This window comes from Natrix helvetica, assembly GCF_964273705.1.
Source record: "Natrix helvetica genome assembly, chromosome: 2".
NCBI lineage: Eukaryota > Metazoa > Chordata > Lepidosauria > Squamata > Natricidae > Natrix > Natrix helvetica.
Window position 1 is genome coordinate 28,869,076 of NC_138552.1, and position 24,427 is coordinate 28,893,502.

Genomic DNA, 24,427 nt, shown 5'->3' on the forward strand with positions numbered 1-24,427 from the left:
ACAAAAAGTCCATATGAGGTTTCCAGTCTTTCAAAAGGTCTATATCATTTCTCCTCCGACCATGCTGGTCAATTTCATCATTCCTGTCAATTCCATCAGTTTTATAATGCAGTCTTCCACTGTGGATATTTCACTGTTCTTCTATCTTTGTACATCTGGTACGGTAATCTTGCTGCAGGTATTATATATGATGTTAATTTCTCGTATTTGTTTTCTAGTTCAAAGTGCATAAGTCTTTGATCAAAAACATTCTGGTTTCATCATATTTTCATAAGTTTGTTATGTACAATTGAAGCTTTTTTACTTTTTTATTGCATTTCTTATAAATATATCAAATAATGAAAAGATTGTTTTCATTCTTGTGGGGAATTCAGACCCTTCATATATTAAATTATAGTTTTTAAATCCCATGTCTGTATTGTAAGTTTTGAAAAGTCCCATAACTACAGTATTATTTTAATACTGTAATTTCTTCTATTTTCTTTTCTTTTTTTTAGTTTTATGACTTGCTGCAGTGCATTTATAGCAATAGCACTAGACTTACATACTGCTTGACAGGGCTCTCTAAGCAGTTTACAGAGTCAGTATATTGCCCCAACAATCTGGGTCCTCATTTTACCCACCTCGGAAGGATGGAAGGCTGAGTCAACCTTGAGCCTGGTGCAGAGGTGGTTTCCTGCCAGTTCTAATCTCTTCTATAGAAGAGGTTCCACAAATCTACAGTGCCGTTTAGAACCGGTTCCAGCTCCCTCCCCCTGCCCGTCTGCACATCATCAAGATGAAGAGTGAGAGGAGGAATTCTGGGAGTTGAAGACCACAAGTCTTAAAGCTGTCAAGTTTGAATACCCCTGGGGTTTTTTTCCTAAAGGATTAGGGGTGCAAGGATCTTGTAATTTGACAGCTTTAAGACTTGCATGCTTCAAATACCAGAGATCCCACCTTTGGCTCAGCACTGTAGGATACTGTCTAGTTCAGGTGCTATAAATCCAGCTTTATTTGTCAACTTTCCAACAGCAACATTGTAGCTACTATCATTTAGAAGAGATGTTACAAAAGCAAGGTTTAAAATAGGAACTTTCTAATCCATCCAGCCTCTCAATTCCTGGCAAATAGATGGGGAAGAAATGGAGGTAGTGACAGATTTTATTTTCCTGGGCTCCAAGATCATTGCAGATGGAGACTGCAACCAAGAAATTAAAAGACACTTGCTCCTGGGGAGGAAAGCTGTGGCAAATCTAGACAGCATACTAAAAAGCAGAGATATCTCCCTGCCGACAAAAGTGTGTATAGTGAAAGCTATGGTTTCCCCAGTTGCAATGTATGGCTGTGAAGGTTGGACCATAAGAAAGGCTGAGCTCCAAAGAATTGAGGCCTTTGAACTATGATGCTGGAGAAGACTCCTGTGAGTCCCTTGGACTGCAAGGAGATCAAACCGGTCAGTCCTAGAGGAGATCAACCCTGACTGCTCTTCAGAAGGCCAGATCCTGAAGATGAAACTCAAATACTTTGGCCACCAAATGAGAAGGAAGGACTCACTGAAGAAGAGCTTAATTGTGGGTAAGATTGAGGACAAAAGAAGAAAGGGACGATAGAGAATGAGGTGGCTGGATAGAGTCAAGAAAGCAGTAAGTGTGAGCTTAAATGGACTCCAGTGGATGGCAGAGGACAAGAAGGCCTGGAGGAACATTGTCCATGGGGTCACAATGGATTGGACACGACTTCACAACTAACAACAACCACCCAGCTCCTTCTCGTCATTCTACTTCCCAAACTATCTTCCACATTTCAAACTTAGTTTGCATATGACAATATTTAAAACTTGTCCTTTGATTTAATAGATACCCTTTCTTTAATTTTATTAAAAGCATGGAAGACCCTGGAAGACATTTTCCTATGCTGGGAAAAGAGCACTCTTAGCTTTGTAACTATCATTCGCAGAACATTCTGTTCCGTTAATATTTTAAGATTTACATCCTTGCTGCCCATTGATTATTTATAGAATTGAATCCAATGCTTCACTGGTACAGAGCAACAAGGTAGGCTATCATGCTGCACACCATGATTGTGGAAAACCTGGAAAAAACCATCATAGCCCTTTGAAGAGGTCCTTATTTTTTCCTCTGAGATATCTTATTCAAAGAGCATGGAATCGTGGTTTTTTAAAAAAGAAAACCTTGGAAGTAACCTAATCTAATCTCGACCAACCTAAAAATTGGTCCAGAAAATCTAGAACAGGGGTGTCAAACCAAAGGCCGGTGGGCCCATGGGGTGCTTAAATCTGGCCTGTGGAAACAGCAAAGCACTGACCCATGGGGCCTCTGCCAGTGAAAACAGAGCTCAGTGGGGCCTCATATGGCCCTCTCAAGCCCTGTTTTTGGCCCTGATGGCCTCCTGCAACCTTCGGCCAGCGAAAACACACACACACCCCAGCTCTCTTTTCTCTAGGAATGGGGGCTGTTGTGGCCAAACACGGGCTCTGTTTTTGCTGGCAGAAGGCTAGCAAAACAAACTAAAAACAAAACAAAAGGAGAAATGTTTCCCCTCTTGTTCCTCTTGAGCATGCAAGAAGGGACAAGAAAGGAGAAAGGAAAAGAGGAAAGACACCGAAAAAGAAGAAAAGATGGGAAGAGAGCAAGGAGGGAAAAATAAGGAAAGAGAGGACAGGAAGAAGAAAAGAGAATGAAGAGGAAAGGAAGGAAGGAAGGAAGGAAGGAAGGAAGGAAGGAAGGAAGGAAGGAAGGAAGGAAGGAAGGAGATTATAATGAGAGGGAGGGAGGGCCTGAGGGAAGTCCTGTCTTAGCACTTGGCCACCACAGGTGCCCCTGACATGAGTGATGTCGAGTTGGCCATGCCCACCCTGACCATTCTCCACCCCCAGCCCCTCAGGTCAAACACAACCTTGATGCGGCCCTCAATGAAATTGAGTTTGACACCCCTTATCTAGAGGCTGTGGAGCATTTCCAGTAGAAGTCTGCCTAGTCTCTGCCTGAAGATTTTTTGAAAGCAGGAGCCAATAGTTATACAGAATACAGAATAACAGAATTAGAAGGGACACTGGCGGTCTTATAGTACAATCCTCTACTCAAGCAAGAGGCCTCTACCCATCTGGACTATACAATCTCTTTTTTAAAAAATCTCTATAAAAACACCCACAACTTCCGAAAGGAAGTCATTCCACTGATTAATTAGTCTCACTGTCAAGAAAATTTCTTCTTAGTTCTAGGTTGGATCTCTGTTTGACAAATTTCCATCCATTACATCCAAAGGTGGGTTGCTAATCTTTTTATTATTGGCTCAGGCGCGCACCTGCGCACTCCCGCATGTGCAGGTGGGTGGAACCTCCCGTCACCGCTACTACTGGTACGGCCGATCCAGGCCTAACTAGCAGCAACCCACCTCTGATTACATCTTGTTTTACCCTCAAGTGCTTTGGAGAATAAATTGTCACCCTCTTTTTTGTGACACCCTTTCAAGTATCGGAAGACTATTATCAGTCTTTCTCTTCCTTAGATTTGTTATAGTCAATTCCTGCAACCATTCATCCTACGTTTTAGCCTCCAGTCCCTTAATTATCTTTATTGCTCTTTTCTGCACTTTTTCGAGAGTCTCATCATCATTTTTTGTATCATGATAACCAGAACTGGATGCAGTACTCCAGGTTTGGTCTCACCAAGGCGGTATATACGATACTAATACTTCACACATTTCGTGGTACTATTCCTCTCTTGATGCACCCTAGGATTGATTTATATGTTAGTGATTCAAAAGAAGATACTTGTCCTGAAGCATTTTCCCCAAGAATTGCCAATCCACTTGTTCCATACCATTCTCATCGGGTTTTTTAAAAGGATTTTTTTTTGTTGTGGGAAAAAAAGAAGACACGTAGTACTAAAGTGTGCAACATTTTCATTTTTTAAGCAAGAAAATGTTTCAGAGCCAACAAGGTGGTCATTACCAGTTGTATCAATTTTTAATACAGATTCAGTCTTTCGATCCAAATATTTTAGTATACAGTTGCTATATTTTTTACACATGGAAGGATGAAAACGTGTGAGAGGCGTAATGAATACGAGGGCAAGTTACATTTCTTTTTCTTTTCTACCATCTTTCATTTGATATGAGCTGCGGTGGTGCCGTGGTTAGAGTGCAGTACTACAGGTTAGTTCTGCTCCTTGCCAGCTGCCAGGAGTTCGGCAGTTCAAATCTCACCAGGCTCAAGGTGGACTCAGCCTTCCATCCTTTAGAGATGGGTAAAGTGAGGACCCAGATTGTTGGGGGCAATATGCTGACTCTGTAAACTGCTTAGAGAGGCCTTTAAAGCACTATGAAGCAGTATCTAAATTTAAGTGCTATTGCTATTTCTTTTCATTTCTTCTGTTCCGTATCTCTCATTCCTTTTCTGTACTTTGTCTGAGTTGTTTAGCCTGAAATGAAAGAATGGTCATAAATGTGTGTGAAATATAAAGTAAAACGAAACAAAAAGCAAAAGCAAAATAGCCTCTTGGTTTCAAAGTCAAGTAATATGTGCCTTTAAAATCAACATACTGTTTGTGCCTTTCTACCCCCAGACTATGATTTGACTAATTAAAAAATGTGTCTAGGCTATGTGATATAGGCTAAGTTTGTATCTTCTGAAGTTGTTCATTCTACATCCAAATTATAACTAAACTTCATTCTTACTGTTCCATTACTTTCTACTTAGTTTCTTGTTTTCTTTCCTATCTAACAAGAGGCCTATGTTATCTATCCAACTATCTATCTATCTATCTATCTATCTATCTATCTATCTATCTATCTATCTATCTATCTATCATCTATCTATCTATCTATCTATCTATCTATCTATCTATCTATCTATCTATCTATCTATCTATCTATCTAAATGGCTCTGTGTGTGTGTGTGTGTGTGTGTCAGTGGTGGGTTCCGGATCCCATTCCAACCGGTGCAGCACGCTCATGTGTCTTAGTGCCTCAGCAAGCCTCCGCGATGCTCCAGCTGCTCTGCGGAGCATCGCGCAGGCGCTGTACGCGCCAAGCGCGTGCGCAGAAGAGCAGAAGCCTTAAAAGACAGGTAAGGAACTTGGCGGGTGGGTGGGTCCTCCAGAGGACCATACCGGAATGGTATCCGGTGCTCCGGGAAGGCTCCCGTACGCCCCTATCAGGGTGTACCACCTGCAACCCACCACTGGTGTGTGTGTTCCAGCATAACTCTGGAGCACCTCAAGCAATTTCAACCAAACTTGGTACACAGATTACTTACTCTCTGGATAAAAATACTGTGGGGGTAAGACACCCCTAACACCTCTCGGGGTGTGTGTGTTCTGTTAAGATACCGCCTGTTGTGCCATACTGGCTTCTACAGTACAGCGCAGTGCTGTTGCCATGGTAATGGCTTCATAGTAGTCCACAAGAGGGCTCTCTATGGTAAGGGGGGAAATCCAACATTAGAAATTACATTTGGTCCAGACATTTTTCCCCCTATAAATAAATACCCAGGCAGCCCCGGGTTATTGGCTAGTTGCAATTAAAACACCATTTGTGGCATATTCTATCTTGGTTTGTAACTGTTAGCTCCCATTAGAGCAATGTGATTTTTCACCCCTTCCTCTTTTAGTAGGTATGCAAAAGTGCTGGGTGGGGGCATTGTCTCAAGTACATTTTAAGCTTCAAACGCCCATGCTCCTGAGTTCTATATACAACGTCTGCAAGCCCCATATAATTGGAACTGCTGGATTTGATTTATTTCTACTAATTACTTTAACCAAATTCAAACATGAAATAAATGAATGCCAAGAGCCATTTCATGCTGCTCTCGTGTACATTATTGAATTAATTCTGGCGTAGATGACATGGCAACTCTTTGCATGCTGCTCTGCTCTGTGTACATTCTCCTGTGTTCTGAATTGTCTTGAGAAAATTGATGCTGTTGCTTATGAACTTGGTGACTTGGCACATCTGACCTGCCTTTTCAGGAAGTTGCATACAAGATGGTCACAAGCAGGCAGGGAAGATGCTTGAAAAATCTTCCTGTATGGGTTTCCAGCTTGTGCGAAAGCAATTCCTACACTCACATAGGATTCTGTTTTTCTGCTGGCTAGCCATACAGACATTTTGAAAAGAAAAAATTGAAATATTGTAGTGTTTCTAAGAGTGAATCTTGGGGGGGGGGAGTGAATACTGTAGATGCACACAATCAGCTTCAGAGCCGGCTGTAAATTATATCAGGCCTTATGTAAAATAATTGTAAAATAATTTTTGAATGAAAGTACTCTAGATTGTTTTTGGATGGTTGAGATGATCAGTAGGCAAAAGGAGTTTAGCAAACCAAAAACTGTTTTTTAAGAGAACTTACACTGGTATTGAGTATGCAATATAAGCATTATAATATTCAGAGGAACAAACAATTGTTGGCAAGACAGATTCTGTTTTAACTCTGGAAGCTCCCTATTGCTTGCTTTGGTTTCTAACCTTCATATCATTTTCCCCAGACCCATCATCTAGTTATTTATTTAGTTAAAAAAAAACCTTGAGCATCATGATATGGTAACTGTATCCCCCCCCTTCCCCAAATAGGTAGACATTCACCAACCATATTATCATATCGGATTGATTATAAGTTTTAATCCACAGCTAAACAATACCTGTGAAGCTGTGAACATGTTGCATGCTACTGTTGGGTTTATCAAGCTGTTGTGCATCACAGCATAAAAGCTTGATTTCTATGCTTGGTTCAGTAAATGAAAGGCTTTGTATCTGCACTGACTGATAGGCACAAGACTTAGCAGTTCTCTTTACAATTCTAAACCACACACTAAAAATGCCCAATGAATGAAGGTCTTCTTTTATTGTCTGTAAGTTTTAAAAAGGCAACTAGTGATGCTCATGAAACAGAGATTGCTTATTTCAGGGAGTAGCTGTGTATTCAGCCAACATTCAGGACCTGTGCGGTGATCCCTTGTGCAAATTTGAAAAAGAATGACTCTTTTCAATTACATGTTGAGTGAAGCCTTCCCTGAAAGCGGTTTTCTTTTTTAAAACATATATTTAACTTTTATTAAAGAATAAAAATAATAGACATTTTGAAAGAGAGAAAAAAGGAAAACAAAAAAATAATAATAATCAGTAAGTAAAAGAAAAAAGTGCAAAGAAACAGACAAAAGAAAAGAAAAAAATTATAAAGAAGTAGCTTTCAGTCTTCTTAACAGCACTTACAAGTACATTTACATTTTACCTTCTTTCTCTAAGGTTGCAACATAATTCACCACCACCATAATTTACCTTTTCGAATAATTAAACTCATAAATCCAACTTCATTGCTTTCTTTTCTTCAGCAAAAACTCGTAAGAGATTTCCAGTCATTAATAAATTGAAAGCTGCTTTCTGGGGGGAGGGGAATGCAGTCCCTTTGCTTCTAACTGTAAAGACGAAGGAACAAGCTGTGGGCTTCTTTGTGCTGATCAAATTGGTTGGCTTTTCTAATAGTGAATGACTTCCACTATTGAAATACTTTCTGCTGTGTGTGCCAACAAGCCTGCCCTGCAGCCTTTTCTGCACCACTTGCTAAAGATTTTCCAGGATTACAGTTGGGGACAATCTTGAATGAAACTTTGGAGGTGGTCAGCCTGAAGTCCCTTCTGTGCACACCAAAGGTCTCCCAGGTTGGGTTACTTTCACATGTACTCAAGTTTAGAACTGCCTATTACGAATGAACATTACAAAGTAGTGCCACCAACCTCCAACTCTACAGGTGGTCCAGACCACCTGGATACTATGGTTGATGTTTTTGAATACTGTTAAGAAGGTCCAACATCACCAGGAGGGGTACAGTTCCTTCATCCTAGTAAGTAAAGGTAAAGGTTCCCCCGCACGTGCATGCTAGTCATTTCCAGCTCTAGGGGGCGGTGCTCATCTCCGTTTCTAAGCTGAAGAGCCAGAGCTGTCCAAAGACATCTCCATGGCCTTGTGGCCGGCATGACTAAAAGGCGAAGGTGCACGGAGGGCTGTTACCTTCCCACCAAAGTGGTCCCTATTTTTCTACTTGCATTTTTACATGCTTTCGAACTGCTAGGTTGACAGAAGCTGGGACAAGTAACGAGAGCTCATCCCATTACACGGTGCTAGGGATTCGAACTGCTGAACTGCCAACCTTCTGATTGGCAAGCTCAGTGTCTTAGCCACTGAGCCACCGCGTCCCTTGTTCATCCTAGAAATTATCCATTAATATGATCATATTGCTGTCTCTCCATCCTAGACTAGGTCTGAATCCTGACTAAAATGGGTCCAGGTACTCTATTTCTGTAAGTCAACAACAATATGTATAATGTTCTCCAGAAAGGCTAGAGATGTAGTGATAATTATCAAAAATAGAATGGTCCATAGTGTTTCCCTTTTTTAAAATTATCTACGTCCACACATTAAACCCTAATGTGATCTGTTTCATTTTGGCTTAACCTGTTGCATAATAGCCACGTGCCAACTGGAAAACATTTATTCAGTAAAGCATTGTTAATCAAATCATAATTTAGCATGACTTGTAAGTCTAAGCATGGTTTTTAAACCATGCTCTTGGCTTAATATATGAACTCCAAAACAGCAAATTGTTCATTGAACCATGAGTAAACATAAGGGATGAAGTCAGCTACTGAATAAAAATGCAAGCCATATTTTTTAAAATAGATTAGGAAAAATAAATCAACCACACTTCTTGTCTTAACTTGGCTTGATTTTCATTTTTGTCTGAAAGGAAATAAGAAACAACAAACAAAATAAAGAAGCATGCTGATTTTTTTCAAGGCATCAACTAACAAGTCAAACTTTTTCATGGAGCGTTTGACAAGTATAAATTTGAAAACTCTTCAATTTATTGAAAATAATCTCTTATGGGACTTGTGATTGTATTGTGTTTTCTTTTCTCAAATATAGTTAATTAATATATGTTGATTTGAAATGGTTTTGCATTTGTCCCAAGCCCAAATCAGCAGCATCTTTTTGCCATGTTTATCAGGGATGTCAAACTCAAGTTGTCATGACATCGTCATGTAACATATCATGACTTTTTTCCCCTTCGCTAAACCAGGAGTAGGTGTGGTCATGACCAGCGCATGACACATCCAGCCCATGGTTTGGGAGTTTGACACCCCTGATCTTTACGGACAGTCAAGAAATCTGTGACATGTAAATAGATATGAAGACACCTCAGGGCATGGTCATGCTAAACTGGAGTTATCTGTTATTAATTTCAAGAGCACACATACTCAAATAGACACACACAAAATGCAGGTGGACATTTCCTGTCTCAAAATAGAACATTATGTACTGAAAACAATTGTGTTCCCCCCGCCCCCCCCAATCTGACAAAGACATAGACAGATGGAGCTTGGTTTTGTTGAGCAACTAAAGAGGTTAAAAACCAGCCCCAAATTAACTTTCATGATTCATTATAGGCATATTGCAAGGTCTAAAAGAGCTTCTACTGCAGCTAATTGACCATTAAATAAAGTCTGATAGTCTTTATCAACTGTTCTATCCAATTAAAGCAAAAAGATCAGATTTTAGGTTGCTGGTTTGGTTTTGCTATTCTGCATTTTGCATGCTTTTAAATTGTAATATTGTGGTATTGTGTTGCAAAAAATATAATGAAATTTAAATTTCTGAAATAGCTATTTCCATTTGAACCTTTGTGGAAAAGCATCATGATAATTTTTTATACTCATGCCAATTCCTTTCTAAATACCTGTCTGTCTATCCATGTAACTTCACTAATGTGGCTTTCTATCCTAGAGTGTATTCTGAATATGAGCAACAGCTATCCTAAAGGGAAAGTCTGTATAGTTAGTTCTCAACTTGTGAGCATTTGTTTAACAATGGTTCAAAGTTAACACTTATGACATAAGCCACTTACAATATGTACTCATACATACAATCATTACACCACCTTCGCAGACATGGGATTGCAATTTGGACGCTTGGCAACTGGCTCACCTTTACAACCGGTTGTGCTATTCTCCAGACACATGATCATGGCTTGCAATCTTTTTTGTCAACTTGCGGAAGGAAATTCCCATTGGGGAAGATCCATTCGCTTAACCATGGAATTTCTTTAAATGACCACTATAAAAATTGTTGTAAAATTTGGTAACTTGACCTATGACCAAATAACTTAAAATGGAAATTCCTGCCTCAATTGTGTTGTAAGTCAAGAACCACCTGGCAAATATTCTTTCCAACTAATGGAAAGAATACTAGTATTCTAGTCTAGTCTAGTCTAGTCTAGTCTAGTCTAGTCTAGTCCTAGATATAGTACTATTTGTATCTGTTGTGTAGCGCTCAGCAACAATAAGATGTATGGACGTCAGTCCACAGAATTCATGAAAAGGAATATTCTTCAAGTAAATTGTTGTCATCATAAGGAGATGGGTGCACATAACAAGAAACCTAACATAATCACTGCTCATTAATAAACATAACTTAATGTAGTATGCAAAATAAAAGAACAGCAAAGAACAAGTGTGTGATGCACATTCAGTGATTTCTCAGTGAAGTACATTCTCAGGACTTTCTTTCAAAATATTTAAAATGGTTCCTTGGTCACCATGGAGATCCTTTCTGTAGAGCTGCAATAAATCTGAATATAAATCCCAAGCTGAAGTACATGTTATTCAGGTTGCGTAGAATTATTTGGAATATTTTTCATCATTTCCTGTCTTCTTACGATGCATTATACAATAAAATTATTTTTTTTAATTTTCAATAATTAATATAATAATTTTAATAATTATAAAATTATTATAAACTAAAGTAGACCTCCAGTGTATGCTTAGTTCACAATTACTTTACAATTAAATGATCAATTAAAATTATGTATGGGTTCAATTCTGGAGAAAAAGGTACTTTCCTTCCACAAGAAAGTATCCTACTATAGCCAGCACATTTCAGAATGTAAAGGTTGTGAGAACAATAGTATTATTAATTTATTCCACTCTATGTTGCATCTTAATACAGAGCACTAGATGTACCACACTTGCTAGATATAGAATATCCAATCACCAGGCTGCTTTCAATATGGTATTTTCTGAACTGTATTTTAAAATAAATGCAGGGGGAAAGTGGAGATGTGCCTTTTTAAAATCAGAATTAAGAAAGAAAAGGAGGCATTACATTCAAGAAAAATGGTCAGTTCTTCATTTATTTCCCTACAGTCTTTATCATTTCTTGTTTGAAAATTCATGACTGCTTTGTAATTTATAATTGTGACAACATCTTATATATATATAAAAGTGTGTGGGGGGTGGGTGGGTGGGTGGGTGGGTGCGTGTGCGTGTGTGTGTGTGTGTGTGTGTGTGTGTGTGTTTTCCAGCCAAGCTCTGGAACGCCTCAAGCAATTTCAACCAAACTTGGTACACAGGTTATTTACTTTCTGGAAACAAATATTGTGGGGGTAAGACACACTTAATACCCCTCAGGGTATGTGTTCTGTTAAGATACAGCCTGTTGTACTGCAGTAAAATGGCTTCTATTGTACAGCACTGTGGAGTTGCCATGGTAATGGCTTCACAAAACACAAGGGAGCTCCCCCAGGTAAGGGTTGGGTTAAATAAATACCTGGGCAGCACCAGGTTATCAGCTAGAATAGCATAAAACCTGAGTTATACATAAGGCATACAGACATGCATCAATATACACATGCCATCTTTAACACTTTTTCTTCTTCATGAGCAGATTGAAGATATGTTCGTACTTAACTCTTTTGGAGGAGAGAGTTAACCTGAATGCCAAAATCTATTCCAGCTGGACAAATTATTCCCCAAAGTAAACATTTCAGATTTTTCCTGTAATGAAGAATTGCCTGCTAAAGATCCTGAGTAAATATCTCCTAAAATAAAGCTCAGCTTTTCTTTTAACTCTTCCTTTTTAGTTAGTATATTTTGTCAGTTCAGATAAAGAAGTAACTTATTTTTTACATCAGGTACCAATGCATCATGAACCAGTTCTCATTTCTGGCTAAAATGTGTGGATAGATCTGGTTCAGCCTCTGTTTCTAAAGCACATTTAGTGGCAATAAGGTACCCCGGATTCATGACAGTGGTCAATTGCCCAAATTTTGAACACATGAACTTGGGGATACTCTGATGGTCATTAAGTGTGAAAAACAGTTGTGAATCACTTTTTCAGTACTGTTGTAAGTTCAAACATTCACTAAACCAGTGGTCCCCAATACCTAGGCCATAGCCTGTTACTGGGCTGTGGCCCATTCAGAACCAGGCTGTGCAATGTGTTGGGTGAACGCATGCAGCTCCATTTGCACGAGCAGTGGGCACTCTGCACATACTTGAAGCTCTAATTGGTTGAGCAGCATGTTTCCAAATGGAGCTTCATGCATGAGCACGAGTGCCAGCCGCTCGTGCAAATGAAGCTGCTCATGCAAGCAGGCACACCTGCCACTCACACAGAATCATTACTCTCCCCCCTTGCTGGTCTGCAAAATTGGAAATTGGCTATAAATTGAGGACTACCTGTAAAGAATAATGTTTTATTCTCAGCTATGGTATAGAGAACATGTTAAACTTTAGTATTCCAGAGAATTTAGAACTGAGCATTTATCCATTCTGTTGGAAAAAATATCCATCTGGTTCTGTTCCAATCTGGGAGAAAGGCACTGGAGACAAAATGGAGGCTGGAGGCTGTTCGGAAAGAGGGTCCATTTATTGATGAAGCAGAACCACAATTGTGATTCTGCGCAGCTGATCACAAGGATTAAGAGTGAGGGGGATTATTCCTTCTCTTGTGCTTTGCACTTGAACTTCCTGTTCCTGTGCAAGAACATGTATTCTATTGGTTGTTGTCAAACTCCCATGGTACCATGAGGGGTAATGTTTATCTGAGCCAAGTTTGCTTGAAGTGTGCTGGATGATGCAATGTCCTTAGGAGCTTGTGCGATGTAGTGAGCTCTGCTGCTAGATAATCCTATTATGTTCTGGAAAGTCATGTCTTAATCCCATCATCCTGGAGCTGAAGGTCTTTTGTCTTGTAGAAAGGCTGGCCCAGTCCTGCTGGGGCTATTAAGAAAGACGTGGGAGCTGTTTTCTGTCTTTAAAAACATGTTTCTCCTTTACGGAAATATAATATTCTTCCTTTTTAAATATTCCTTAAAATATTTCATTCTTCCAGGAGGGGGGATGGCTTCCCACAATTCCACTAAAGTCATCTCTGGGAAAGCCTCCGGAGTGCGAAAAACTAGCCTTACGGGCAAACCGGACATTCAGGAACAGACTTCTGGTTTGCTCTTAGGACTGTTTTTTGCCATCCAGGGTCTTCAAGGAAGCCTCCTGAAGGCCCCTGAAGGCTCCGGAGATCGAAAATTGGCCATATGGACAAACCGGAAGCCACCATTCCTGAACTTCAGGGTTCCCTGAGGGCTCCGGAGGGCAAAAAGGGGCCCTACAAGCAACCTGGAAGTGACTTCCAGTTTGTCCGTAGGTCCATTTTTCACCCTCTGGAGCCTTCAGGGGCCTTCAGGAGGCTTCCCTGAAGGCTGCAGAGGACAAAAACTGGCCCTATGAGCAAACCGGTAGTGACTTCCCTAACCCCTGTGCTCCCCCCACTTTTGGCAAGGGAGCCAAAAAAGATTCGCCATCACTGGACTAGGTCGTTTCATTGCTAGGTCAAACATAACTACATTTTGAAATACTTTAGCAGCCCCTGGGAAATTTTTCATATTAAACTGTCATAGTGCAGTAACTATGATTACAAGCTATGAAAGAGTGCTTTGTTTTACATTTCTGGCAATAAAGGCTGCCCTGGAGCTCAAGTAAAAAAAATGTAGTTTTTTTTAATTTTCTGCAGTCAGAATGCTTTACTGAAAGAAATCACATAAGCTTTGCAAACTTTGCCTGCATCATAAGAAAAGATAGTGCATTACTGTATGTTAAATATAAATCTCTCATTAAAAGGAAGTTATGAAGGTTACTCTAAAAGTTCTATTTCTAGATCCAAGATTAATATCAAATATATGAAAAGTGGCATGAGTGCATGTCCCACCTGGCCATTTACATGCACTCATTTTGGGAGATTTTGACTTGCTGGGTCTTCATATCTAAAGCATGCACACCTTAGTATAATGCACACCATTTGGGACACCTTTTCCCCCCCTCTTAGTGATGTGAGATATTTTCAGCCTTTGAGGGAAAGGTTAGGGTTACACTAATAGGCATTTTTTTCTCAACAAACTCTAATTTCCAAGATTCAGTATGTGAATCAATCAATATGATAAGCACTGACAACCTTGAGTGGGCATTTCATAATAAATCATTTCCAGGCAGTTTCCGATCCCCCTTTACTTATTTATTTAAATAAGATTGAATTGAGCATGTGATAATCATCAAGAATGTTTTCAGAAAATGTTCCCTAATTAACAGGGGGGGGGGGAGGTATGATTTCTTAAAAGGGGACTCAGAGGATTTTATAATTTGCAGCAATGTCTAGCACATTTTAAATTAGCATTTCCAAGTTTGCAGCAGGGATAATCTGGGGTAGGGGCGGGGGAATGCCTTTACTGAAAATATATGAACTTCAATTGAATTTGCAGGTTTCTGGAGGACAACAGAAGTCTCGCAGAGCCATTCTTGTGTTTATTTAGAGATAGCACCTAACACGTAGACTTATATGTACTGTCCACAGTGCTTAACAGCACTCTTTGAGTGGTTTACAATGTCACTATATTGCCCCCAACAATCCCGGTCCTCATTTCACCGACCTCAGAAGGATGGAAGGCTGAGTCAACCTTGAGCCCATCAGGATCAAACTCCAGGCTAACTCCAGAGTGTCCATTAACGACTGTGCCAGTGGTGGGATTCACTTACCTTTGCTACCAGTTCGTAAATGTGAGCATGCTCATGCGCACGCTCACTTTGCTCACCTGCGCCACCTTCAGCACATGCGCAGAAGGCTGCACATCACTTTGGGGCAGGTGGGTGGAGCCTCCAGCAACCATCGTTACCGATTCAGCTGCACCAGTAAGAACTGGCTGAATACCATCTCTGTACTGCACTGCCAGGATTATTCTTCTTTTATTTAGAGATGAGAGTGAAACAAGAAAATAGGTATAAACATCACAATTAATGATGAATATATTTATTCAAGTTGCTTCTCTGCAAAATCTAGTGCCCATTTCTAGTTTTGAGCCTTTTACAGAGGGACATTATGATGAACACTTTTCAAATAAAGTAAATTGATGAACATGCAGAACGATTAATAACTGTCATGCCTGAAAGAAAAGTTAATAAGTGTACAGTGAAAAAAGACAAGTGTTATTCTCACAAAAGAAAGAAACATAAAAATGGTGGCATTGGTTATATAGATGAATAAAATTAAGTACTTCAGTGTTTAAGATTTTTTAAAAAATTACAGTCTGGCTCTACAGAGTATAAATTGATCTATAAGGGCAACTATCAGCTAATGTCTATAGTGTACATTGCCTTAGATCAGGGGTGTCCAAACTTGGCAACTTTAAGACTTGTGGACTTCAACTCTGGCTGGGGAATTCTGGGAGTTGAAGTCCACAAGTCTTTTTTTTTAAAACAAAGTTTTATTGGTTTTTTAGTATTTTACAAAGGGAAAAGCTAAGGGAAAGGTTACAAATTTTGGCAGTTGCGAAATGCGGTAGGTGCACCCCCCCTCCAAACTCATAGTATACATTTGCATAAAATTCAATATTAAGTAGTAACATATATCAGGTGACTTTTCTTACTCATTTTTGTGATCTGAGCTTTCTTGATGTCGCCCCATCTCCCCCCGCTGGCAGAGCTCTGGCCCCTCCCATGTCTTGTATGTCTGTTAGGGAGTCTTCTGGTTTTTCTAGGAGTACTTTGCTTTTCTCCATAAAGGCCTGTGCCTCTATGGGTGTATTAATTCTAACTCTTGTCTCCTCCCAGAATATTAACATACCTTCAGGCATCAACCATCTAAACCACACCCCCTTCTGGTATAATTTATTCACCAATTGCGAATAATGTTTTCTTTTTTCCCTCACTTTCTTGGGGATCTGTTTCAGAATGGTTATCTCCTTATCTTTGTATGTCAAGGCTTGCCCCCTTTGTGCACTCAGAATTTCATCTCTTGTGCTTTTCCTGAGGAATTTAATGTGTACCTCCCTGGGAACATTGTGTGTTCTAGCGTAAGCTGAATTCACTCTATAAGCCAGGTCTATTTCCCACCCCATCTGTTGTTTCTCCTTCTGGATATACTCAGCCAAAATGCTTGTCATGATGTCCCTTATATTTTCATCATCTGTCTCCATCACGTTTTGAAATCTAAGATAAAAAGACATTCTCTCAAACTCTATTTTCATTTGTTGGGTGTCAAGTTCTTTGTTTCCCTTCTGCACCCCCTCTATCCCCCCCCTCATCTCAGCCGCCCCACCCTCCAAAAGATCCAGTCTCTGTGAGTTCTTATTAATTTTGTCCTGGTTCTCTTTAATTTCTTCTTTCATCTCCTTCAATTGTCTCTTTATTTCCTCTTGTCCCTGTAGAAGTTGCTGGAACATTTGATGAAACTCCAGCTCCGTAGATTTATAATTATAATAATAATAATAATAAAATTTATTTCTTAGCCGCACCCTCTCCCGAAGGACTCGGGGCAGCGTACAAGAAAACACATAAAATATAAAATAGACAACACACACACAATAAACAAATACATGTACATGGACATGGAGAAGGGAGGCAGATGAATAGAGACAATTAAAACACAGTAAAATCTAAAAACCCCAGAATTAAAATTAAAAAAACCCGTCAGGAGCAGAGTGGTTGAGCCAGGCCAGCTATTTGGAATAGGTGGGTCTTGAGCTTTATCCGAAAGGCACGGAGGTCAGAGGTAGTCCTAATATCCAGGGGAAGGTCATTCCACAGGGCTGGGCCTGCTACAGAGAAGGCTCTGCTCCTAGACACCGCCCCCCGACATTGTCTGGCGGACGGCACCTGGAGGAGTCCCTCTCTGTGCGAGCGGATTGGTCGCAGGGATGTATGGGGCAGGATACGATCCCGCAGGTATCTAGGTCCTGAGCCATGGAGCGCTTTAAAGATCGTTATCAAGACCTTGAAACGCACCCGGTAGACCACAGGAAGCCAGTGCAGCTCACGCAGGAAAGGTGTCACATGGGAGTACCTTGTACTCCCCATAATTACCCGCGCGGCCGTGTTCTGGACCAACTGTAGTCTCCGAGTGCATTTCAAGGGAAGCCCCATGTAGAGAGCGTTGCAGTAGTCCAGGCGAGACGTCACCAGCGCATGAGTGACTGTGCGCAAGGCATCCCGGTCCAATAGGGGGTGCAATTGGCGCACCAGGCGAACCTGGTGGAACGCCCCCCTTGCCACGGCCGTCACATGGTCATCCATGGACAGCCGGGCATCCAGGAGGATGCCCAAATTGCGCGCCCGCTCCACCGGGGCAAGTTGTACGCCCCCGATGGCCAGAGATGGAATTAACTGGTTGAACCGGGGGGCCGGAAGCCACAGCCACTCTGTCTTGGAAGGGTTGAGCCTGAGTCGGTTGTCATCCATCCAGACCCGTACGGCTTCCACACACCGGGACATCACTTCAACGGCTTCGTTGGGGTGGTTCGGGGTGGAAATGTACAGCTGAGTATCATCAGCGTACAGATGATATCCCACCCCAAAACCACGGATGATCTCACCCAGCGGCTTCATATATGTGTTGAACAGGAGCGGCGAGAGGACCGACCCCTGTGCCACCCCACAAATAAGGGGGCTTAGAGTCGACCTCTGCTCCCCTGTCAACACACGTTGCATCCGGCCGGAAAGGTAGGAGCCGAACCACCGTAAAATGGTGCCCCCGACCCCCAACCCCCCCAGTCGGTGCAACAGGATACCATGGTCGATGGTATCAAAAGCCGCCGAGAGATCTAATAGGACCAGGATAGAGGAACAGCCCCTATCTCTGGCCCTCCAGAGATCATCCACCAACGCGACCAAGGCCGTCTCCGTGCTGTGTCCGGGGCGATAGCCGGACTGGCGCGGGTCTAGATAATCATTTTCCTCCAGATGTCGTGGAAACTGATAAGCCACCACACTCTCTACAACCTTCGCCAAAAAGGGAAGGTTGGAGACAGGACGATAATTGGCCAGCTCCATAGGGTCCAGGGAAGGCTTCTTGAGCAAGGGTCTCACCACCGCCTCTTTCAAGGCGGCTGGAAGAGACCCCTCGCCCAGCGAAGCGTTCACTAGGCCCTGGAGCCAGTCGCGTGTAACCTCCCAGGATGCCAGTACAAGCCAGGAGGGACACGGGTCCAGCAAACATGTGGTAGGTCGCAGTCGTCCACACACTCTGTCCAAATCCTCGATGGCAACCAAATCAAACTCCTCCCAGGTTGGTTTCTCAAGACTCGCCACAGACGTCTCCACTGGGCCACTGAAAGGGACCCAATCCTTCCGGATTTGAGCGATTTTATCCTGCAGGTATTTCCCAAATTCCTCTGCCCTACCCTGTAAAGGGGGCTCCCGCGGCCTCTGAAACAGAAGGGAGCGGGACACCCGAAACAGGGCGGCAGGGCGGTTCTCCACGGATGCAATGAGAGCGGCACAATATTGACGTTTGGCTGCTCTCAATGCCACAAGGTACGTCCTTAAATGGGCTCGTACCTGTGTTCGGTCAAATTCGGAACGGGAGGATCTCCAACGACTCTCTAGGCATCTCTTGCGGCGCTTCATCACCCTTAGCTCCTCGGTGAACCAAGGGGCCAGGGTGGATCGTTGCCGCCGGAGAGGCCGCAAAGGCGCCACCCGGTTCAAGGCCCCGGTAGTCGCGTTGTTCCACGCGACCACCAGGTCCTCTACCCGAGGGCGGGTCAGGGCTACAGGAGGTGGCCCAAGCTCCATCTGGAACCTATCTGGTTCCATCAGGCGCCTGGGGCGGAACCATCTAGTATTTTCCGGTTCCGCCTCCCCGCAGCGGGGGGTAGCTCCAGGGAAGTCAAGTCGGAGGAGTGAGTGGTCTGACCATGACAGCGGAGTGATGGTTAAGTCTCCTCCTCCCAGATCACTCAGCCACTGGCCAGAGACAAAAACAAGGTCCAGGGTGTGACCTCCCTCGTGTGTCGGGCCCTGAATCAATTGAGTCAGGTCCATGGCTGTCATGGAAGCCATGAACTCCCGAACCCCCTCAGATGCTTCTCCCACCGATGGCAGGTTAAAATCCCCCATCACTAAAAGTTTGGGGGTCTCAACCGCCACCGATGCGACCAGCTCGAGGAGTTCGGGCAGTGCCGCTGATGTATAGCGAGGAGCCAGGTATACTATCAGCAGGCCCAACTGTCTCCCAGGGCCCCATTTCACAACAAGGGATTCACATCCGGACGTCTGTGGCACAGTGGACTCCCTCGGCTCTAAGTCCTCCCGAATAATCACTGCTACCCCACCGCCCCTTCCCTGGGCCCGGGACTGGTGAAATGCTCGATCACCTGGCGGGCACATTTCCACGAGGGGTAAACCTCCCTCATGGCCCAGCCAGGTCTCCGTTATTCCCGCGAGGTCCAGCTCCCCCTCCAAAATTAGATCGTGAATGAGGGGGGCCTTATTAATGACGGACCTCGCATTGCATAACAACAGCCTCAGGCCCTGGGCCTGGAGCTCCTGACCACCTAGAACGCGGGGGTTGGTACAAACAACCGGGTGTAACCAGCACCCACGGTCTCCCAACCGACTGCGAGTTTTTGATCTGTCCTCGTATCTGCCCCTCCCTATGACCGTTAGAATCAAGAGGCCCTGCACCGGAACGACATCCTCCCCCTCCTCCTCCCTTCCGCTCCCTCTGCTCGCGACCACACCTGGCGACCTGGCTCTGTCCTCGCTCCTGACCTGACCCTCCAACCCCCCCACCTCAGAACCCCTACAAAATTTTAAAAAACAGTCAACTAAAAACCCCCTAAGTCTCCGCTTCCTCCACCTCTCGAGATTAATAAATCCGTCATCAAGGTGGGCCCTCGAAAGGGCGGAGGGCCACACCTGCGAGAGGGGGGACTCCCGCAGTAGGATGAGGTCTGCTCTTAAGTACATATGATGTTAAAGAGAGATTCGCCAGGGCCTAGGAACTGTGCTGTGGATGTTCCAGCCGAGTACCATGATCCAGTATAGATTGAAGAAGTTGAAAAGGCCGGGCTCCAGTGTAAAAAGAATTGTCCAATCCTGGGTGGGGGGGGATGGTAGTAGGCTGGTCAGATGACAGACAATCGGTGGGGGTAGTATGGTCAATGATGGACAATGGTGGGGGTTAGTAGATGGTCGATGATGGTCAATAATAAACAATGATGGACAATGCTGGACAATGATGGGTGGCGAGGGTGGTTAAACTATTGTTGTTGTTGTTGATGATGGGTAGGGGGAGATGGTCGGTCAGGCAATAGGGTCACAGAGGAAAGGGGGGACGTCCTCCAGGGCACACACAAATGGAAGCAGGGACAAGTTGTAATAAATAATCAGCAGGGGGGTAGATGGTTCAAGCCCCCCCCCAGTCTCTGAATAGCCTCCTGCGTCATAGCCCTCATCCTACCAGGCCATCGGTATCTTATCATGGCCTGCATCATTGTTCTTAACACCCAAAAAAAACCACCATTCCAAAACCCAGCGCCACTCCTACCAGCCTCGGGCCTTCCTTTTCAGCCTCCATAGTTTCTGCACCTCCCACAGTTTGCGTGGTCAATAGCAGGCCGGGGAATTCGGCGTACGGCGTTCCCAGCGCGTTCCCACAAGCTACAGCAGCCATTCCCAGCCTTCCCGAGCCTTGCGTTCGGCGTTCCCAACGCGTTCCCACATGCTTCAGCAGCCATTTCCAGCCTTCCCGAGCCTTGCGCAGCCATTCAAGCACTCAAGCACTCCTCAGCTCTCCTCCGGTTTCACAAAGCGCTCTCCGGCGCGCTCCGTCGATTTCAAACGGCGCCGATTTCAAACGGCGTCTCGAATGGCTTCTCCCCTCAGCTGTTCACCAGCTCACTTCCCACGCTTTTCTATCGTCACACTACCCTGGGGGACCGCCACTTGGGTCGTAGCAAGATCCAGGGTAGCTGTTGCAGGACACCATGGCCCCCCATGGTGGAAAGAGGGGCAGCAGCACCCCTGCTCCCTTAAAGAGCCCCGAGCGTCTACGGAGCCCTGTAGCAGACCGCCATTTCACCAGGAAGCTCCTCCTCCTCCTGGTTGCATTAAGGCTGTTATCGTTGATTGTGTACTAGGACTGGAGGTTGCAGATGTCGGGGCAGAGGCAGCAAAGCCTGGCTTTCCAGGAGGTGGTTTTTTAGGTGACATTGTTTATAGAATAAAGAGTCCAGTCAGTATAGAGAATGATCAGTCAGAAAGGTAGAACAGCCAGGAGAGCCCAGGAGACAGAGGGTCCAGGCAGAAGAGAGTATTTTCTAATCACCCTGGCAGAAGAGCAAACGTTTTTCACTCCAGGGAGTTCAAAAACAATCAATCAACAAGAGATTTGTCTGAGTAGCACAGAGACAAAGACCGGAAGCCTGAAGTTTTGAAGGTGGAGTCAAGTTTCACATTTCATAAAGACAATGGAAGCGTGCCATCTTGCCCTGCCAGCATCGGGTTTAGAGGCAACAAATAAAGTTTTCAAAGTTCAAAATTCCCAAAGCTTCCAGATCATCATTATATTATAAGTTTAAGTCCGAAAATCCACTTTATAGGGGTGTGACATCATTGGTTGGCTCTCCCCCTCCTCCTTCCCTTGGGGCTAAGAGCACAATTGTTTCCAGCCGCCTGTCCGAGGGGGGGGGAAATCCCCCTCCCTCCAGCCGCGCCTCTCCAAGTCAAGCCGAAAAGTAAAGTTTACACAGCTGACAAATTTTCAAATTTGTAATAGGAGTGGAGGAAGTCTACGCCTCACCGCACCACCGCCGCATCCTTCAGCTTTCTTTATCTCCGCACAGCCTCACAGCGAAGACGCCGGAGCGTCTCCCCTTCGTGCTCCTCGGTGCCTGGAGCGAAGCGGGGACCCCCGCCGGCCGCCGCCGATCCAGGGGTCCCCCTGCCGCGCCGCTCCTCCGGCAGAATGCCTCTGCGGGGCATCCTGTGCCCCCCAAGGAGTGGGGAGCCCACCAGGGATGCGCGGGGCGAACAAGACCTGCCCGTCACCGTCAGCCGCCGGAACCGGAAGAAGTCCACAAGTCTTAAAGTTGCCAAGTTTGGACACCCCTGCCTTAGATCCAGCAGAATAAAGCTTAACCATAATGGCATTAGTATTTATAGAATATTTAAAGAACAAGAACCAAAATCACAGCTCTTTCACAATTTATCCAAGTAAAACAATCATTATATATGATAGCGATCAGTAAAGCACAATTTCATTCCGCTGACTTGAATAGATCCTGAACATGTTGCAATACATTACTAAGAATCTAGAGCTTTGATTGACAACACTAAAATGTAAGTGCAATAAGTAGTTGAGAACAATACACTCCCTGGATTATAATATCAGACTTCAAATCTATGATATCCCCAAATCAAAAGTGAAGGGCTGTCTTAGTAAGAACTATCTGTTGTTCTCCTGAAGAATGAGAACACACAGTAGATGTTCTTTCATGTAGAATTATAGACTATTCTAATATCATCACCAAGGTGTTTCTAGCCTTAGTAACAGCAGCTCTCTCAATAATTTCTTTGGTTCATTTTAAAGAATGTTGATTGATGTGCTACACAAGATTATGGCCATGACTGTAAAGTCTAAGTGATAACACTGTTAACTTAAGGGCCAGGATAATAAATCAGGATGACTCTAGCAGCATCTTTTTCTGACTAACAATTTTTATTAAAAGGGATTAGCTTCCCTAAGGTGAAGCTTATGCCTTTTAATAAAATGTATTGATCTGAAAAGGTACCACCAGAGATCTCCTGGGTTTCTTTTTTTTTTTTTTTTTGCTCTCCACACAATTCTCCAAAATAAAGTATAAGCAGGATAGAAATCTATGTCCCTTCAGGTGTTGACAGCCTCTTCAGTGAAATTTCCCAGAATCCCTCAGAAATATGGCTGCTGCTGATGCATGAAATAGCACGTAGCAGTAGTACTTATAATACAGCTTCACAGTACTTTACAGCCCTCTCTAAGGGGTGTCCAGAGTCTACACATTGCCCCGAACAATCTGGCTCCTCACTTTACTGACCTCAGAAGGATGGAAGGCTGAGTCAACCTTGAGCCGGTGAGAATCAAACTGCTGGCAGTCAGCAGAATTAGCCTGCAATACTGCATTCTAATCACTGAGCCACCACAGGGGTTTAGCAATGTACAAAAGTCACAGATTGTCTAGCCTTATAGTGGAAATTAAAAAGTCGAGAAGGAAAACTGCTGAATGTTCCTTACACACTTTTCTTCAGTGAATCTCAGTTCTGATTATATCTCTTTACAGTCAAAGCTGAACCTAAAATTACACGTGAAAGTGTATTCATTTCAGAGGTTAATTTATATGATTTTTTCCCCACATAGGACTGAAAATTATTTTATAGTTTTCTCAAAAACACCCTTACAAATGCATTTCTATTTAGAACTGTGTTGCAATGAAATAGCAGGATGACAAAGAAGTATCAGATTTTGATTTGCTAATGTCTTTGGGCTCATAATATTATTGGCTAGGTCCTCCATGGCTCAGGACCTAGTTACCTGCGGGATCGTATTCTGCCCCATACATCCCTACGACCCATCCGCTCGCACAGAGAGGGACTTCTCCAGGTGCCGTCTACCAGACAGTGCCATGGGGCGGCGCCTAGGAGCAGAGCCTTCTCTGTGGCGGGCCCAGCCCTGTGGAATGACCTCCCCCCGGATATTAGGACTACTACTGACCTCCGCTCCTTCCGTGTCAAGCTCAAGACCCACCTTTTCCAAATAGCTGGCCTGGCTCGACCATAACTTAGTAACGCTCCTGATGGGTTTTTTAATTTGGTAATTTTATTAGGGGATTTTAAATTGTATTTTTAACTGTCTTTCACTTAAGTCCATCCTCCTCCATGCACATATGTATATGTCTCTGTTCTTTTGTATATATGTTTGTCTTATGTGTATTTTTTATCTGTTTGATTGTACGCCGCCCCGAGTCCTTCGGGAGAGGGTTGCGGCTAATGAAATAAAATTATTATTATTATTATTATTATTATTATTATTATTATTATTATTATTATTATTATTATTATTATTATGTGGGCACCATGCATTTAACCCTGGTTTTCTTTCTTTTTTTAAAAAAAAGTTTATATCTTTGCCTTAAAATACATGTCTCACATTAAATACTTTATAGTTGACTAGCTGATTAAAAATTACGTTTGGTCCTGGCGTTGTCCAAGTATTTATTTATAGGGTGAAAACATCAGGACCAAACGTAATTTTTAATGTCAGATTTTCCCCCTTACCAGAGGGAGCACCCTTG

General features: G+C 43.2%; 1 protein-coding gene across 1 annotated transcript in view; it reads left to right on the top strand.

Moving 5' to 3' along the window:
* RAB3C (RAB3C, member RAS oncogene family) overlaps nucleotides 1-24,427 on the top strand; it is a 134,551-nt gene that overhangs the window by 77,907 nt on the left and 32,217 nt on the right. The gene's annotated exons all lie outside the window — the stretch shown is intronic.